Raw genomic sequence first — 21,400 nt, 5'->3', positions numbered from 1 at the left:
CGTCAGGGTCGGGTTCGAACCCACGAGCTCCTGTATACCAGGCGAGGTAGTTAACATCTCCTAGCCACCGTGATGATGATGAGAGAGAGAGAGAGACGCAAACTCCAAATATACAGCAGCAGGCGTCAGGGTCGGGTTCGAACCCACGAGCTCCTGTGTACCAGGCGAGGTAGTTAACATCTCGCCGTCAGGTAACAACAAACGCGCACGCAACATTGCCGGCGACAAGCAGCGATGCGGGGAGGAAGGGGAGAGGGTGGGGGGGAGGGGCCGGGGGGGACGGTGGGGAAGAGGAGGAGAGGATGGGGGGGAGGGTGGGGGGAGGAGGAGGAGGAGAGGGTGGGGGGGGGAGGAGAGGGCGGGGGGGAGGGAGGGAGAGGGCGGGGGGTGGGGGGGAGAGGGGGGGGGGAGGGCGGGGGGGGGAGGGCGGGGGGAGGAGGAGAGGGCGGGGGGAAGAGGGCGAGGAGGAGAGGGCGGGGGGGAGAGGGGGGGAGGGCGGGGGGAGAGGGGGGGGAGGCGGGGGGGGGAGGGCGGGGGGGAGAGGGCGCGGGGGAGAGGGTGGGGGGGGAGAGGGTGGGGGGAGAGGGCGGGGGGGGGGAGGGCGGGGGGGAGAGGGTGCGGGGGGGAGGGTGGGGGGGAGGGGACGGGGGGGAGAGGGCGCGGGGGAGAGGGTGGGGGGGGAGAGGGTGGGGGGAGAGGGCGGGGGGGGGAGGGCGGGGGGGAGAGGGTGCGGGGGGGAGGGTGGGGGGGAGGGCGGGGGGGAGAGGGCGCGGGGGAGAGGGTGGGGGGGGAGAGGGTGGGGGGAGAGTGCGGGGGGGGGAGGGCGGGGGGGAGAGGGTGCGGGGGGGAGGGTGGGGGGGAGGGGACGGGGGGGAGAGGGCGCGGGGGAGAGGGTGGGGGGGGAGAGGGTGGGGGGGGAGAGGGTGGGGGGGAGAGGGCGGGGGGGGGAGGGCGGGGGGGAGAGGGTGCGGGGGGGAGGGTGGGGGGGAGGGCGGGGGGGAGAGGGCGCGGGGGAGAGGGTGGGGGGGGAGAGGGTGGGGGGAGAGGGCGGGGGGGGAGGGCGGGGGGGAGAGGGCAGGGGGAGAGGGTGGGGGGGGGAGGGTGGGGAGGGCGGGGGGGAGAGGGCGCGGGGGAGAGGGCGGGGGGGGAGAGGGTGCGGGGGGGAGGGTGGGGGGGAGGGGACGGGGGGGAGAGGGTGGGGGGGGGCGGGGAGAGCGGGGGGGAGAGAGGGCGGGGGAGAGGGGGTGAGGGGGGGAGGGGACGGGTGGGGGGGGTGCAGGTGACACCCCGGGAGGGGCGGGCTGCTCGCCTGGGCAGGGCAGAGGAAGGGGGCGGTGGCCGAGTGACGACGTTCCGGCCTCACCCCCTCACCTGCTTGCGGAAGGTAGAGACCGCCCACCCACCCACTCACCCCACCAACCCACTCAGCCACTCACCAACCTCCACCTTCCCACACAGCCCCCCCCCCGACCCTTCAAGGCAGCGGCACGACGTCCAGGGAGGTGGTGGCCCCCCCCTCTCTCTCTCCTTGTGAGCCAAGCCGCGGAACTCGTGGGGGGCCCCGCTGAGGGGGCGTCGTGTTGCCTGTAGCGGTGGTAGTCGTGGTAGTGGTGGTGGTAGGGGTGGTGGTGGTGGTAGTGGTAGGGTGGTGGTGGTAGTGGTGGTGGTGGTAGTGGTGGTAGTGGTAGGGTGGTGGTGGTAGTGGTGGTGGTGGTAGTGGTGGTAGTGGTAGGGTGGTGGTGGTAGTGGTGGTGGTGGAGGGGTGGTAGGGGATAGATCGTCAAGACACCTCCACGGGCTGACTGACGACTTGGTGTCTCGACAAGGTGAGCTGCTGCTGCTGCTGTTGTTGTTGTTTCTGTAGTTGTTGTTGCTGTTGCTGCTTCTTCTGCTGCTGTTGTTGCTGTTGTTGTTTCTGTAGTTGTTGTTGCTGCTTCTTCTGCTGTTGTTGCTGCTGCTGTTGCTGCTGTTCTTCTTAGTTAACCAACTTAACGCCTTACTAACTAACTTACTAACTAACCATAACTAACTAACCATAACTCACCATAACTAACTCACTAACTAGGCACCCATCTCTGCACGAGACGCGCGCGTGTCCGTGCACGCCGCTGCTGTGCGGAGACAAAGACAAAGATCCCCCGGGTAGCCTCGTCGTCGTTGCGGGGCAAGTGGCGAGCAGCAGCCTGCAGCGCCTGTGAAGGCCGTGGGTGGTGGTGGTGGGGGGTGGTGTTGGTGGGGGTGATGGTGGGGGGTGGTGGTGGTGGTAGGGGGGTGATGGTGGTGGTGTTGGGGGGGGTGGTGTTGGGTGGAGGGTGGTGTTGGTGGTGGTAGTGATGGTGGTGGTAGTGATGGTGGTGGGGTGGTGGTGGTGGGGGGGTGGTGGTGGGGGGTGGTGATGGTGGTAGTGGGGGGGGGTAGTGGGGGGGGGTGATGGTGGTGGTGTTGGGGTGGTGGTGTTGGGGGGTGGTGGTGGGGGGTGGTGGTGTTGGCTGGTGTGGGTGGTGGTGTGGTGGTGATGGTGTTGGGTGATGATGGTGGTGGTGGTGTTGGGTGGTGATGGTGGTGGTGGACGTCCATCACACACGCGTGTGTAGTCGACACGTGCATAGACGATGATGATGATGGCCTACACTTGCAGTGGCCCCAGCGTTCGCTGTAGTCCGTCTCCGTGTTTGTTTTTCCTGCCGGGGACGTCTGGCTGCCTCTCTCCATCTCTCTGTCTGTGTCTGTCTCTGTGCCTGTGAGCGTCTCTCCATCTCTCTTTCTGTGTCTGTCTCTGTGCCTGTGAGCGTCTCTCCATCTCTCTTTCTGTGTCTGTCTCTGTGCCTGTGAGCGTCTCTCCATCTCTCTGTCTGTGTCTGTCTCTGTGCCTGTGAGCGTCTCTCCATCTCTCTTTCTGTGTCTGTCTCTGTGCCTGTGAGCGTCTCTCCATCTCTCTTTCTGTGTCTGTCTCTGTGCCTGTGAGCGTCTCTCCATCTCTATTTCTGTGTCTGTCTCTGTGCCTGTGAGCGTCTCTCCATCTCTCTGTCTGTGTCTGTCTCTGTGCCTGTGAGCGTCTCTCCATCTCTCTTTCTGTGTCTGTCTCTGTGCCTGTGAGCGTCTCTCCATCTCTCTTTCTGTGTCTGTCTCTGTGCCTGTGAGCGTCTCTCCATCTCTCTTTCTGTGTCTGTCTCTGTGCCTGTGAGCGTCTCTCCATCTCTATTTCTGTGTCTGTCTCTGTGCCTGTGAGCGTCTCTCCATCTCTATTTCTGTGTCTGTCTCTGTGCCTGTGAGCGTCTCTCCATCTCTCTGTCTGTGTCTGTCTCTGTGCCTGTGAGCGTCTCTCCATCTCTCTTTCTGTGTCTGTCTCTGTGCCTGTGAGCGTCTCTCCATCTCTCTGTCTGTGTCTGTCTCTGTGCCTGTGAGCGTCTCTCCATCTCTATTTCTGTGTCTGTCTCTGTGCCTGTGAGCGTCTCTCCATCTCTCTGTCTGTGTCTGTCTCTGTGCCTGTGAGCGTCTCTCCATCTCTCTGTCTGTGTCTGTCTCTGTGCCTGTGAGCGTCTCTCCATCTCTCTTTCTGTGTCTGTCTCTGTGGCTGTGAGCGTCTCTCCATCTCTCTTTCTGTGTTTGTCTCTGTGCCTGTGAGCGTCTCTCCCGTGTCTGTCTGTCTGTCTCTGTACCGGTTTGTTTCTTGACAATGACGTTCTGTCACTAGGCCCCATTGTGTTTGTCCATCTGCCTTGGCACTTCTCTCTCTCTGTGTCAAGGCCGTCATTATAATATTCAAATATGCTCAAAATGTCCCCCCCTCCAATGTTTTGCTATAAAAAGATTTCTGTTTATATGATTGTGGTTATGGTTGTACTTTATTGATCCCTAATCTCTGCCATTACATACAATGAAACAAGAAAAGGCAAAAAAAGAAAAAAACAGCAATGTAATACAATATACTATTAGACATTATTGTAAAAAAGAAAATAAAAAATTCATCCCATGTGTTAGTGAATTTGGGGCGCCCCCCCAGAAAAAAAATCTAAATTTGAAAACGAATTTCCTGCCATTTCCTGCCCAAAATATTAAAAAAATCACTAACACAGAGGATGGACTTTTTTTCTTTTTTACAATAATGTCTAATAGTGTATTACATTACATTGCTTTGTTTTTGTTCATCTTTTCTTGTTTCATTATATGTAACGGCAGAGATTATGGATTACTAAACTACAACCATAACCACAATCATATAAACAGAAATCTATTTTATAGCAATATATTGGTGGGGGGGGCATTTTGAGCATATTTGAATATTGGGGATGTGTGTGTCCCCCCCAATATTTATTATAATTATGGCCTTTCTATACGGTATCTGTTTCATGTTTGTCCCCTGTGAGTGCCTCTGGACATCTCGTCCTGTGTGTGTGTGGCTTGTCTGAATGTCAACTCCTCGTGCTCGCCTCTCTGTCCCACTGAGTTATCGTCACTGGTCAGTCGGAAGACCTTCGGACATCTGTCACAGAGATCTTCTTCACAGCTCATTCGCTTCTCACAGCTTTCATCTGTCACACGCCTCTCTGAGTGAGTGTGTGTTTGTGTGAATAGTGAGCTCTGTAAACATCACCACTGGGGAGACAAAGGTGACCGGGCGTGGTGCTGGTCACCCCCCCCCCCTCCCCCCATGTGCCGGCCTTCATATGTGCTCGCTAACAGCACTTGCCCCAACAGTCTGTTGAGGCTACACGGGGGATCTTTGTCTTTGTATGTACAGTAACACGTGAGTAAAAGATTAACAGCATTTTTTATATCGGTGAGTAGAAAGAAAAAATAACATTGCCACGGCTAACTGGATTAGTTCATAAGTACAATACCCTATACTGTACACATAATTAATTACAGCGTGGTAATTGTGCTAAAGTGAGGTTTTGTAAATGGATATGTTTCAATGTCATGCGATAGAATGTGTACTAACTCCACTGCGGACTTCCTGGTGCAAGCTTTATTGAAGGTCTGTAAGCCGGAACCGTGAGCAGAAAACACTTTTACAGTGGCGTGGACTCCAGACGGTTCAGTGAGTGCATTGCCCTGCGTAGGTCAGTATCAGAGATAGGGCGCCACGGTGGCTAGGAGATGTTCACTACCTCACCTGGTGTGCAGGAGGTCGTGGGTTCGATCCAGACCCTGACACCTGTATATTTGGAGTTTGCGTGTTTCTCTCATCATCATCACGGTGGCTAGGAGATGTTCACTACCTCGCCTGGTGTGCAGGAGGTCGTGGGTTCGATCCTGAACCTGACGCCTGCTGCTGTATATTTGGAGTTTGCGTGTCTCTCATCATCACAATCATCACGGTGGCTAGGAGATGTTCACTACCTCGCCTGGTGTGCAGGAGGTCGTGGATTCAATCCCAATCCTGACGCCTGCTGTATATTTGGAGTTTGCGTGTCTCTCATCATCACAATCATCACGGTGGCTAGGAGATGTTAACTACCTCGCCTGGTGTGCAGGAGGTCGTGGATTCAATCCCAATCCTGATGCCTGCTGTATATTTGGAGTTTGCGTCTCTCACTCTCATCATCATCACGGTGGCTAGGAGATGTTAACTACCTCGCCTGGTATGCAGGAGGTAGTGGGTTCGATCCTGACCCTGACACCTGCTGTATATTTGGAGTTTACGTGTCTCTCTCATCATCATCACGGTGGCTATGAGATGTTAACTACCTCGCCTGGTGAGCAGGAGGTCGTGGGTTCGATCCTGAACCTGACGCCTGCTGCTGTATATTTGGAGTTTGCGTGTCTCTCATCATCACAATCATCACGGTGGCTAGGAGATGTTCACTACCTCGCCTGGTGTGCAGGAGGTCGTGGATTCAATCCCAATCCTGACGCCTGCTGTATATTTGGAGTTTGCGTGTCTCTCATCATCACAATCATCACGGTGGCTAGGAGATGTTAACTACCTCGCCTGGTATGCAGGAGGTCGTGGGTTCGATCCTGAACCTGACACCTGTATATTTGGAGTTTGCGTGTCTCTCTCATCATCATCACGGTGGCTAGGATATGTTCACTACCTCGCCTGGTGTGCAGGAGGTCGTGGGTTCGATCCTGACCTGACGCCTGCTGCTGTATATTTGGAGTTTGCGTATCTCTCTCTCATCATCATCACGGTGGCTAGGAGATGTTAACTACCTCGCCTGGTGTGCAGGAGGTCGTGGATTCAATCCCAATCCTGACGCCTGCTGTATATTTGGAGTTTGCGTGTCTCTCATCATCACAATCATCACGGGGGCTAGGAGATGTTAACTACCTTGCCTGGTAGGCAGGAGGTCGTATGTTCGATCCTGACCCTGACGCCTGCTGCTGTATATTTGGAGTTTGCGTGTCTCCCTCTCATCATTATCACGGTGGCTAGGAGATGTTAACTACCTCGCCTGGTTGGCAGGAGGTCGTGGATTCGATCCCGACCCTGACGTCTGCTGTATATTTGGACTTTGCGTGTCTCTCTCTCATCATCATCACGGTTGCTATGAGATGTTAACTACCTCGCCTGGTGTACAGGAGGTCGCGTGGATTTTTCTCCGGCTCCTGTTTTCCTCACGACATTTAGAATCAACGTGCATTTAAATAATCTGGCTGCTATGCATTTGTGGTGATCAGATCGCTCTTAAAAAAGAGATATATAGCTCAGTGGGACTTACCTGGTAAACTACCATGTTTTATGGTTTTAGTTTATTCAGTGTTTGTACGGAAGTGAAATTCCTGCATCAATTTAGCGAGATTCGAATCCACAGCAATCGATTCTTTAATCCGTGTCGTGCTTTGGAGTCTTGTTCCCCTTTCATATGTGTGGGTTTCCCGAGGGTCTTCGCCCCCCTCCGTTTCCATCCCACACGAAGCCAAACTCACGAAAGGACATTGACCCAGACCGCCCCCCCCCCCTGCTGAGATGCACAGTCTTGAGATGTGTGGCGTTTCCTCTGTAAATACTGTCAAGGAAATTATCACCGGACTGTCGTGTATTACAGTATTGTGGTTATTAGTAGTATTACTGGCTTGAGTGGGAAATGAGCAAAGTCAATCAACATTACCGTGTTATTAGTAGTGGTTTCTGTGCGAAATAAAAATTAGGATTTTTTTATTGGAGTCTTAGTGTTGTTGTATTTGAACCAAGGCCGTAGCCATGGAGTCAACATTGGGGGGACCAAATCTTCCAGGGGTCTGAGGGTCCCCCCCCAGAAAAATAAAATCTACATTTGAAAACTAATTTCCTGCGATTTCCTGCCTAAATATTACAAAATTCACTAACACATAGGATGGACTTTTTATTTATTTTTTACAATAATGTCTAATAGTGTATGTATTGTATTACATTGCTCTGTTTTTTTTTATTTTTTTTACCTTTTCTTGTTTCATTATATGTAATGGCAGAGATTGGGGATTAATAAAGTACAACCATAACCACAATCATATAAACAAAAATCTATTTTATAGCAATATATTGGGGGGGGGGGGGGGGACATTTTGAGCATATTTGAATATTGGCGGGGGGGGGGGGAATGTGTCCCCTCCAATATATTTTATAATTACAGCCTTGATCTGAACCATTCCGAGCGTGCATTGGGGCCGCGTAGTGAGGTCTGGCCAAACAACCTCAGTCACTGACACGGAATGGCGAGGTAGCATTCATCCAGCAGTTGATTCGTGTGTGTGGGAAATTACCAAAGCTACATTTTAAAAATGAAGTGCTATGTTCATGGCTTGTGTGGGAACACAGAACTGTACAGAATTTCCGGCGAGTTGTTCAAGATGCTTCTCGTCGTGACTCAATTAAAGTCACCGTGTGACATCATTCACAAGAATAGATTGCCACATGTCATCGTCGTCGTCGTCGCTGCCAGAATCCCAAATCTCAACCTCATCTTTTCCTCAACTACGTTGAAATTGTAATGTATTACTTACTGTTAGTAGCTCAGCTTATTGGAGAGTATATTTAGTATACTGATGATACTATGTAGTTTATACTTTAGTGTTTTTCACGTGGTTGTTTAGTAACTGCAGCTACATACTATTAACATTCCTTCCCTTTGTTAATGCTACCCCCATCCCCTCCCTTTGATGCTGCTAATCCTGCATAATGCACGGGCATAATATGACTTTGAAACCCCCCGCACACCTCCTACGCATTTCACAAGTACTACTAATCACATATCTGCATTTCCCATAAATATGCTAAATTCCTCTTGATATGCAAATTATTTTGTCAAGGCGCTCTTCTTCCCCCCTCCAACCCAGCTTCAATATACGCTCCAAGCTTGGTGGTGTTTCATTCTTCACCTGAGGACGGCTGCTTGCGTTGTGGCAGAAACGTCGTGAGAATTATTTTATTATGTTTTATTTTTATTATTTTATGACTTCCCTTCTACGTGACTTTACCGAAAGAACCAAGAAGATGAATCCCTGCAGTCACGAAAGCTTTAAATCGATAAAAAAAGAACAGTTTACACATAAGGTCCATTATTATAATGCAAAAAAAAGGTCTTCCTTTGCGAAGGGTAATGTTACTCAAGCTGGACTAAGCCGTTGTAGAGTTTTGAATATTTTTAGAGTTGGTGCTGTATTTGGGTTCACGTGAAGTGTTTCTGGACAACGTTCAGTTTTTTCCCACTTTCAGTTCACTCCAAGTAGGTCAACACTCGACTGTTTTTATGGCCCTCTTACTCTCTGCGAGGTGTGCAGTGGGTTAGGTGCAGTACTGGAATTCGCACACTGGACTATGAACCCACTCATTTCATTTCATTGTATTTGGTGTAACCCTGTGAGGCATGCGGCTCTTGACTCGGGTGCAACCGCAACAAAACAAAAACATGAACAAGAAACATCTTAAAGTGACTACACGCAACAGAAAAATCCAGGTAAAAACAGCAAAGTCTTCCAGAAAAAAAACACCGCATTTCAACGCTGTGTGCAAAAAATCCCAGTGGGATGCAACTCAAACAATAACAACCATAAGACAATGCAGATTAAAGTTATCAGGCTAACTCTGTACTACAACAAACAAACATGGCTAACCAAAACGTTTTCAAAATCACCAAAATAAAGCTATAATAACAATGTAACAGTGATCATAGGAACTGTGATTGAAATGTAACAATAAACGATATTTACACAACATGTACGACCAAACTTTGTAGCCATAGCTGGCTGCATGAGTCACTCCATAACAGCTGGAGTATCAGTAGCAGAATCGAATTTTTTCAATACACCTTTAATGATCAGCACACTATAATCAAAACTCAAGACCATACTTTGCAGCGGTCATCCGGAATGATACATTTGATTTCCTGAGTTTGATTCCAGGCCTTTCCTAACATGAATGAAAAGCGATATTTTAACAGTTTTGCCAGGTAAGGCACACTAAGCTATACTGCTCGTTTTCAGAAGCTACCTGTCCAAAAAAATTATAGCAGCAGCCAAACCCTCTAAACGCGTGATGTTGATCATAAATGTGGTGGGAAAAACCGGAGGACCCGGAGAAAACCCCACGTGACCACGAGGAGAGATGCATGCAAACTCCAAATATAGAACAGGGATCAAGATGGAACCCACAACCTCCTGCATAGCAGGCGAGGTAGTGAACACTTGCCAGACGGCATGGGGAGGCCTTCATCCAGCAGTGGATTGACCATGGCTGCTGCTGATGATGATGATGGTATACGCATACAACATATCGAGAGATTATTCAACTCATATTCTTGGTTCTTTCGGTAAAGTCACGTAGAAGGGAAATAATAAAAAATATTGTTTTATATTTATATTATTTTATAATAAAATAAATAAAATATTTTTTATATTTATATTATTTTATTATTTCCCTTCTACGTAACTTTACCGAAAGAACCAAGAATACGAATCCCTGCGGTCACGAAAGCTTTAAATCTAAATCATTCAACTCGTTTAAAAGACTGCGTGCACCGTATTGTCGTTAAACTCTTACAGAACAAGAATTATTTAATCAGCCCCCAAAGAGAAGCAATTAAATAGCTGAGCAGTGCCCCCAGAAGGCTATTTAGCTGGCGAGTTTGTGTTGTGTCCAGCTCCTCCTGTGTGTGTGTGTGCTGTTGACTCAGCCTCAAATGAGTACCTGGTGCAGTGTGTAGTAAACATCACCACTGGGGAGACAAAGGCGGTCGTGCGTGCTGCCCCCCCCCCCCCCACTCCTTGTGCCATTCCGGCCTTCATAGGTGCTACCCTGCTAACAGCACTTGTCGCAACAGTCTGAGGCTTCACGGGGGATCTTTGTCTTTGTGTGCTCAGTGTTCCATGTGTAGCATTCGAGTTGAAGCTGTTTACATTGCTAACAAAGGCCCTGTGAGGTTGCATGGGATTGGTTTCTGTGACTTGTTGTGTGCTACACCTGTTGCCCAAGGAGACACGTGGCTGTGTTTCAACATCCGGCTCCGCACAGGTGACCACCACCACCACGAGTCAGATTGTGAATGTGTCTTTCTACTGGAGGAATCCGATGAGCTGTAAAGTTCTTGATCACAGATGTCCATTCGGGGCGGGTCAGGACATCACAACAGCAAACGATACAAAAGCACGATCGGAGTGCAAAGTTAAGGAAAGGTAGGGCAGTGGGTGAATACATATTTTACTGCAATACAATAATGACAGCTGGCAACAGCAGTGAATTATTTCACCAGGAAAGCATCGCCGAGTCATAATAAATCTTGTCAGGAGTGTCTCCGTCATTGATGGAATGTTCGAGCAATTCCGTGAGTCTTTGGCCTCGTGTGGGAGGATGCCAGGAGGACCCCGTAGACAAACCACGTGTGCGAGGGAGTGAACGTCAACGCTGCCCCATGCCTGGCCCCTTCACAAGCCCACGCCTGCTTCACAGCATCTGACAAATCTCTGCTAGTCGCCCATCGCGAGTATTAACCATGCTCAATTGTGCTTTGTCCACGGAGAGATCAGACAAGATCCAACACATGTAAGGTGAATTCATCGTCAGTAAATTGAAGACTTGAAAGATATATTTAAAATTACCTAATTTTTACGGGGGATTATAAGAGTTGTTTAACTTCGTTTGGAGCCTGTTACATACCATATATCAAATGCATTCTTAAAATGACTGTGCTTAGTTCCAATAAACATAGTCTTGCTGAAGGAATTTTTTTCTATACATACACATATATATAGTTTAATTGCATTGTTCACAAATAAGAAACTCTCACAAACACACAAACTCGCCAGCTATTACTTGCTTCTCTTTGGAGGCTGATTAATTATGTCTTGTTTTGTAAGAGTTGAAGAGGTCATTGAAGAGACCTATGGACCTCGGTCGTGCGGTACCGGATCGTCGCTCTGTGATGTCCACGTCGGGGACAATTCTTTAATTTCGGTTGATGTTTCTCATCTTCCTGTGAGAGTTATGGAAGGGCATTCCTTCGTTTCGTGATTTGACGTAAAGCAGGCCTGGAATATGAAAACACACGATAGCATCGGAGGCCACTCCATGCGGCTATCTTTTGCAGGCTCTGCAGTACATTTCAAAGACAGTGATGAGCCGTGAACTTTTTCCCTTGCGCCACAGATGAGACGCACTTTTGCCCGCGGTGTTGTGTGTTTCACCCGAGAGTGGTGTCTACGAACCTGGCCACGAAAGTTCGATTCCCGTTCACGGCCAACACCGGTGACCTTCCCCCGCACCTCCGATTAGCACGGTTGGCTATGTACGCTGCTAAAGAAGTTTAACATACATACACAGTGATGATTATCTGAACTGGTCACTGGCCTCCCCTAGGTCGACTCAGCCTCAGACGATTACCTCGTGTGATGTGTACACATCGCCGCTAAGGAGACGGCCGGGCGTGGTGTTGGCCACTCACCCCCCTCGTGTGCCACAGTGCCGGCCTTCATGGAAGCTCGCCTAACAGCACTTGCCCCAAAGGTCCGTTAAGACTGTACGGGGCGATATTTGTCTTTTTGTTTCAGTCGAGTTTGTACCTGGGGGCATTGGTTTGAAACGCTCGTGTTATCTCTCGAGAAAAATGTGGCGTTGCCAGGTCACGATGAAGTTCAGGCAGTGGCAGAGCACTGAAGCGGTGGATGGACGGGTACAAACGTCGCGCCTGTGGTCACCTGGCCACGTGGGTTACTTGTCACCTGAAATGTTTGAATGGCGACGGTAACCACAAGAAGACCGCTACATGGCACACATAGATCGGTGTTAGTTCACCTCGAGAGTTTAAGTCTGGGTAGTCGTGGCTGCCTAGCGGATGACAACAAGAGCTGGAATTTTTGGTGAAGTCTGCGGAATTCATTTAGTCACTCAATGCAGACTAAGGTTACGCAGGGACACGGTGTTAAATTCGGCAAACATGAAATCCGCAGAGTGAGACTTGACTAGAATTCCACAGCTGTGATCCACAGCAGCTCAGACTTACAAAATTAAATGTATACTGCTGGAGGTAGAAGATGCGTAACAAAGAATATACAAACGATAATACAGTTTTTTTTGGGGTTAGATCGCGTAAATATACAAGTGTGTCGTCAAACCTGCCACCACCCAACACAGCCAATTAGTAAGGGTTGTCACGTAAACACAACATGCCAATTCATCACTGGTACAGCACACCGGTGTGTGTTAGAGAGCCAAGCCACAACATTTACAATCTCAGTACGACGTTTCGTACCTTATTTTAACGAACGAAACAGGCGGACTTCTCCACAAATCTGGCTGTCGCCTAATGAAGCTAGTTGTAATTACTGGCGAAACATCGTACTCAGATTGTAAATGTTGTGGCTTGGCTTTCCAACACACCGGTTAGTGCTGTACTAGTACACTACACTATACACTACACTATACACTACACTATACACTACTATACACTACACTCTACACTACTATACACTACACTATACACTACACTATACACTACTATACACTACACTATACACTACTATACACTACACTATACACTACTATACACGACTATACACTACACTACACACTACACTACACACTACACTATACACTACACTATACACTACACTATACACTACACTAAACTACTATACACTACACTATACACTACACTATACACGACTATAAACTACTATACACTACACACTACACTATACACTACACTATACACTACACTATACACTAGTGCTGTACTAGTGACGAATTGGCCACGTTCTGTTTACGTGACAACCCTTACTAGTTTGTGTCGGGTGGTGGCGGGTTTAACGGCACATTTATATATTGACGCGATCTCACCCAAAAGAACCTGTATTATGGATGATATTGGTTGTGAAAGGCTACGTGTTAAATATACAAACGGTTGACATGTTTGTATTGATCAGTTGTGTGAGTATTAAAATGTATTAGTCAGATTCCATAACGTCAAGAATGTGTCGCTGCTCAAACAGTCAATGATGCAGCTTCTAAGCCATTGGTTGAAATTCTAGCGGGTGGCCCAAAAGTCAGGACACACAGGGTTATTTCATTTAAATTGTTTATCCTTAAAGGTTTTTAAAAAAATCTATTTTTATTAATAACAATTTTTCTTATTCTTTCTGTGGGGTCATCTCAAATCCATCATTTACAAAACTCGACCAAGAACCCCGAATGAATTGAGACAGTTAAACATAATTGACAAATATTCAAACATTGCACTTGGACGCTGTAACAAAAAAAGACCTAAATTAGAGAATTTACGCATTCGTGCATTAATGTTCATGGAAGTCAGTGTGAACATGTGTTAAGGTAAATGAAATAACCCTTTGTGATATGTTAAGATAAGATGTCCCTCTGTGTCTCGATTTTTGGGCCCCACCCCTGTATGTTTCCATGGCAGGGACCAGGTTATCACTCCGCCAATACTCGTTCTTATAACAAGTAAACCCGTAAAAACAAAGTTTTTCACTATAAATCCTTTATATGCGTGGTATCGGGGCGGCTCGAGTCCTCTCGTCCTCTGGCTTGAGATGGCTGCCACCTATGGGTCAGATGATTGTCTGGCAGCATTAAACAATTGGTAATTAAATATTATTTTTCCCCTAAAAAGTGTAAAATTTTGGAAAAAATTTTCACGAAAATTAATTGTCACGCACAACGAGTCTGTGTGCAAAATGTCAACTCGATTGGATCACGGGAAGTGGGTTAAAAAACGACCGAAAGATTTGCACGGTCCTAAGCAAGCAAGCGAACTTAATATAAAGGATTTAAAAAATTGGTTTTCATTAACAATTAATAAGTTTGTGTCCCATTAGTAATCAGTCTTTGGGCAGTGTTCTTCCCTAACTCGCCTTTTGCCCGTCCAAGGACGGGTGTATCACAGTAAATCTGAAACTTGCAAACGAAAATCAGACCGCGACGTGATATATTCATTGCATCCATTCGTGTGCAATGTGTAAGGCCGCGGTGACACAGACCTATTTCATCTAAAGGGTTATAATTCCATGTTCATCAAGACGTCCTTTTTACTTCGATGTCTCAACAGCGTTACGGAGATCACGTGACGTGAGGGTTCTGCCTTTGTAGTGAGGGTTGTGAGTTGACGCCGAGGAGGGGGGAGGAGGCGCCTCGCCCCATGTGGAGTGACGTCACCCGCTAATTATTATGAAGGGGGGGGGGGTGTACATTTGGAGGACGTAACCTGTTCATGATTATTAATGAGGGGGGGAGGGTGCTTCATGTGGAGTGACGTCACCTGCTCATGATTATTAATGAGGGGGGCCGATCGACGTGGAGTGACGTCACGAGCGTTAAGGACAGACATCCCTGGGTGATTATAGTCGGTATAGTTTTCAGAGGGTGGCCACTTCCGCCTATAAGACATCATCTGTGATCTGTGTGAGGGCCGCCACACATTTGAAACCATTGGGGTTTGACAGCACCACGATGATGAGGGAGAGGGTGTTTTCACATTTGTGTTTTGTCGAGGGGCCACAAGTCACGAGCCAGTGGCCCGCGTGCCTTGGAATGAAGGCCACCGATCCAGAGCCATGCACTGTGCATTGCACAGCAGTGTCTGCTTCGTAGATGTCGTGCTTATCACGTATACAGGTAGTCCTCGTCTTACGATGGAGATGCGTTACGATGACCCCATCGTAAGTCAAAAATATCGTAAGTCGAAGATGGCCCAGCCTACCCAGGAGTCTTAAAGAATGGTGATAATTTAGCAAAACAGCAATTTACAGTAGCATACTTTATAAACTATATACCGTATGTATTTATTAATTACAATACTGTATTGCACAGTAAAATATGAAGTAAAAAGGTAAATTCTTAGTCTACCTATATGAACTGCAATTTCACAGAAAGGCGGGAGATGCGTACATCCCGGCAGCGTCCCAACGTGCAGCATCGTATGCTGCTGCGTTTGCCTGCCGCGCGAAATGTAAAATATCTTACAATTTTGTCGTATCGCTATCGCCATCGTAAGATCGAAATATCGTAAGTGGGACCCCATCGTAACTCGGGGACTATCTGTACTTCCAAAATTCTGTAAACTTTGAATGTTGGAACAACGTTGGTCCGACGGTTCCATCCACAGGCCAACGTTGGACCGACATTTCAAGTTCAAGTTCATGTATTAGGTACAGAGCCCTGTGAGCCATTCGGCTCTTGAATCGGCTGCAACCGCAACAAACAAAAAACTAAAACATGAACAAAAAAACATCTTAAAGTGAATATGTGAGTGACTGAGTGCAAATAGAAAATCCAAGTAAAGACAGCAAAATATTGCAGAAAAAACACCGTACACCAACGCTGTGTGCAAAAATCCCAGTGGGATGCAAGTCAAACAACAACAACCATAAGACAACTTAGATTAAGGCCATCAGTCTAACTCTGTACTACAACAAACAAACATGGCTAAACCAATACACTTTTCGAAATCACCAAAATAAAGCCATGAAAGCAATGAAAAAGCAATCATAGGAACTGTGACGGAATTTTCACAATAAATGCAAGATTAATGGCAAGGTAATGATTGTATTTGCCCCAGTTATAAACTGTATGAAGAGAGCTGTGCAATCTATCCGTTCAAACATGATATTTGTTTGGGCAGAATTAGGAGTTCTTCATAGTAGTTCGGAATCAGGATCTGTATTGATCCTGGAGGAATCTGATGAGTTATAAAGCTCGTTTACACACATGTCCAGTAGCAGCTGGGGGGGGGGGGGCGGTTAGCAAGTTACGTCAACACCAGCAAAACAAAACGAAAGACGAAAAATATAAATACATTTTGGAAGTACAAATTGCATAAGTGCATAATTCCCTGCTGATTTTTCAACACCAAATGCAAACTTGGGGCAAGGCAGCAAAACAACAACAACAGTCCCAGACCACATCAAGTCAACGCACGTTCAAATTGAACCATCGATACGTGGGTCAGGTTCAAAAGTTACAAATCGCACTTGCAAATGTGGCTGCCTGTATCTGCCACTAATCATATTTCTTTTTTGAAGGAATATTTACGATGTTAAGGGAGGAAACAGGGCTGTCCCAAAACGTTGGTGCTTCAACGGCAAAGGCTTTGTCACATTCAAATTAGGTATTCTGGAGATAGTTTAAAAAGAAGTCAGTTGTGTAAGTTTACACTGTACGTGTTTTGTAAGCTAGACATAAGCTCTTTCTGTATTGTGTAATATTCTGTTTATAAAGAATACATTTTAGATGAAGCCCCCAGTCTCTCACTGTGCAGAGGGAGGTCGCTCATTCTCCTCTGCTGCCTCGTTGTCTACTAACTAAAAACTAGAAATATAAAACATTTATTTTACCAGGTCAGGCGGACTGAGCTATCGAGCTCTTTCTCAGAAGCGTCCTGCCCACAAATGATAGCCCAATGAAGTGGCTTATTGTGTGGAAATGTATAGCAACAGCCATACAACTCTTAAACGCGTGACGTTGATTCTATATTTGGAGGGAACAACCGGAGGACCCGGAGAAAAATCCACGCGACCACGGGGGAGAGCCACGCAAACTCCAAATACACAGCAGGTGTCAGGGTCGGGATCAAACCCACGAACCTCCTGTATACCAGGCGAGGTAGTTAACATCTCCAAGCCACCGTGATGATGATGAGAGAGACACGGAAACTCCAAATACACAGCAGTGGGCGTCAGGGTCGGGCTCGAACCCACTAACCTCCTGCGTACCAGGCGAGGTAGTTAACATCTCCTAGCCACCGTGATGATGATGAGAGAGAGACACAGAAACTCCAAATACACAGCAGGCGTCAGGATCGGGATCGAACCCACGAGCCTCCTGTACACCAGGCGAGGTAGTTAACATCTCCTAGCCACCGTGATGATGATGATGATGAGAGAGAGACACGCAAACTCCAAATACATAGCAGCAGGCGTCAGGGTCGGGATCAAACCCACGAACCTCCTGTACACCAGGCGAGGTAGTCAACATCTCCTAGCCACCGTGATGATGATGATGAGAGACACGGAAACTCCAAATACACAGCAGCAGGCGTCAGGGTCGGGATCAAAACCACGACCTCCTGCGTACCAGGCGAGGTAGTTAACATCTCCTAGCCACCGTGATGATGATGAGAGAGAGACACAGAAACTCCAAATACACAGCAGGCGTCAGGGTAGGGATCAAACCCACGACCTCCTGTGTACCAGGCGAGGTAGTTAACATTGGGAGAGACATGCAAACACTAAATATGCAGGCGTCAGGTTTGGGATTGAATCTACGACCTGTGTATACTCGGCGAGGTAGTTAACATCTCGCCACCGCGGCGCCATGAACTTTGAACTCCCTTCGCTCGCCATCTTGTGCTGTCGATTCCTTGCCCGTGTTCATGTCCAAGCTCATTCTTTCCTCTGCCTGTGACTGCCTCTCTCTATATATATGAAATAAATATGCCCACTATTTCACTAGAATATATAGACCGACGTGGAATTGTAAATCGGATTAAGGTATATTTTATTGAGGGATAGGGTGGGGATTGTCTGTGCAAGGTTTGTTGCAATCTTGTTTTTAATTGCCTCTTTTAAGTTATTGAGGAACGAGGCTCGTGGACTAACTCCCATTGCAATGATGGGTATGAGAACAAAAATGACCCATACTTGCTGTGCAGTTAAACTTCCACAAGGGATGATTTAAACAAAATACTGGTTTCCCTCGCTGTGTGCGGTAGTAGTAGATGCTTTCCAACAAATGGGCGCACACAGCGAAAGCGCACGAGACAGTTGGCTGCTGAGTAGTACACATAGTACACACACACAGTACACACACAGTACACACACACAATATACACACACAGTACACACACATGGTACACACACATGGTACACACACAGTACACACATACAGTACACACACAGTACACACACTACACACACAGTACACACACACAGTACACACACCACACACACAGTACACACCACACACACACTACACACACACATTACACACACTACACACACACACAGTACACACACATAGTACACACACACAGTACACACACAGTACACACACAAAGTACACACACACTACACACACACACTACACACACACACAGTACACACACACACACAGTACACACACAGTACACATACAGTACACACACACAGTACACACACACAATATACACATACCACACACACACAGTACACACACACAATATACACATACCACACACACACAGTACACACACACAGTACACACACACAATATACACATACCACACACACACAGTACACATACAGTACCCACACACAGTACACACACACAATATACACATACCACACACACACAGTACACACACACAGTACACACACACAGTACACACACACAATATACACATACCACACACACACAGTACACACACACAGTACACACACACAATATACACATACCACACACACACAGTACACACACACAGTACACACACACACGGTACTCACACGCGGTACACACACAGTACACACACACAGTACACACACACAATATACACATACCACACATACACAGTACACACACACAGTATACACCCACAGTACACACACAGTACACACACACAGTACACACACACAATATACACATAGTACACACACACAATATACACATAGTACACACACACAGTACACACACACACACAGTACACACACTACACACACACACATTACACACACTACACACACACACACAGTACACACACATAGTACACACAGTACACACACAGTACACACACAAAGTACACACACTACACACACACTACACACACACACACTACACACACACACAGTACACACACACACAGTACACACACAGTACACATACAGTACACACACACAGTACACACACACAATATACACATACCACACACACACAGTACACACACACATTACACACACTACACACACACACACAGTACACACACATAGTACACACAGTACACACACAGTACACACACAAAGTACACACTACACACACACTACACACACACACACTACACACACACACAGTACACACACACACAGTACACACACAGTACACATACAGTACACACACACAGTACACACACACAATATACACATACCACACACACACAGTACACACACACAGTACACACACACAATATACACATACCACACACACACAGTACACATACAGTACCCACACACAGTACACACACACAATATACACATACCACACACACACAGTACACACACACAGTACACACACACAGTACACACACACAATATACACATACCACACACACACAGTACACATACAGTACCCACACACAGTACACACACACAATATACACATACCACACACACACAGTACACACACACAGTACACACACACAATATACACATACCACACACACACAGTAAACACACACACGGTACTCACACGCGGTACACACACAGTACACACACACAGTACACACACACAATATACACATACCACACATACACAGTACACACACACAGTACACACCCACAGTACACACACAGTACACACACACAGTACACACACACAATATACACATAGTACACACACACAGTACACACACACACACAGTACACACACTACACACACACACATTACACACACTACACACACAGTACACACACATAGTACACACACACAGTACACACACACAGTACACACACAGTACACACACAAAGTACACACACTACACACACACTACACACACACTACACACACACACAGTACACACACACACAGTACACACACACACACTACACACACTACACACACACACAGTACACACACACACAGTACACACACAGTACACATACAGTACACACACATAGTACACACACACAGTACACACACAGTACACACACATAGTACACACACAGTACAAACACAGTACACACACACAGTACACACACAAAGTACACACACTACACACACACACACACAGTACACACACACACTACACACACACAGTACACACACAAAGTACACACACTACACACACACAGTACACACACAAAGTACACACACAAAGTACACACACACAATATACACACACCACACACACACAGTACACACACACACTACACACACACAGTACACACACAATGGTACCACATCCAACCGCATAGGCGCATACGAGTGAATTCAACCTGCATTTAGCAGATTTTGGGTATAAATTGGTTAGCAGCATATCGCGAAAGCTCAACGAACCCAATACACAGAGCAAAGGAAACCGGCATATCTTGTACCCACTCGACATCCGTTGGCGCTGTCCACTAACACGTTATCAAGATGGCATTTCCAGCTATTGGCACGGTGCGGTGCGTGCGGTTACATAACGTGGCTTCGTTGCAATGCGCGCAAAGCGATCCGTGTGTTCCTGCATAACACCCAGCGTCGGAACCAAGGGGAGGATTAAGCTTTCGCCTCTGGGACCCGCAAATCATTGTTATGCAACGCATATTTATTCGTTTTAAGAAGCTCCTGAGAGTAAGACGGCACTCCGAACTCGTGCCCAATGTCAATAAAGTCATAGCAATCCGGACACACACACACAAACCACGTCAAACCTAGTGACGGTGACGTCGCCATAGCGCTTGTGCCAAGCTAGGTGCACTTTTAGGCCACGTGAAGTAAGGAGGGCTTGCCCCGGCAGGAGGTCAAGGAACAGACCCAGGTGTTAGGGGTTGACTCTCACTTGAGATGAACCCAAACTTCACCCAGAGGGCCTGGTCCTGCGATGGGCGCTGAGAGTTAACGAATTAGCAAGCAATTTAGTCGCTAAGCTATTGCCAATTATATAATAGATTCCATAATAGCACTAGTCTCTGGTGCCTGTGGCAGACGTTTCTTACCTGTGTCTTGCCCACCTGTGACAGCACTTGCCTTTTCACGCGCGTCCATGCGTGCATCAACGCATGCGTGCACGCGCGTCTGTGC

General features: G+C 47.6%; 1 protein-coding gene across 1 annotated transcript in view; it reads left to right on the top strand.

Moving 5' to 3' along the window:
- The first annotated feature begins 1,289 nt into the window (after window positions 1-1,289).
- The window catches only part of LOC133343092 (ligand of Numb protein X 2-like), a 31,664-nt gene continuing 11,553 nt past the window's right edge, over window positions 1,290-21,400 (top strand). Inside the window, exon 1 of the mRNA XM_061552595.1 lies at window positions 1,290-1,384. The gene's annotated coding sequence lies outside the window, so the exon portion shown is untranslated. The remainder of the gene's footprint in view (window positions 1,385-21,400) is intronic.

This window comes from Lethenteron reissneri, chromosome 16, assembly GCF_015708825.2.
Source record: "Lethenteron reissneri isolate LAM-NWPU_2019-01 chromosome 16, ASM1570882v1, whole genome shotgun sequence".
NCBI classification, from domain to species: domain Eukaryota; kingdom Metazoa; phylum Chordata; class Hyperoartia; order Petromyzontiformes; family Petromyzontidae; genus Lethenteron; species Lethenteron reissneri.
This window is presented reverse-complemented; position numbering and strand designations above follow the sequence as displayed.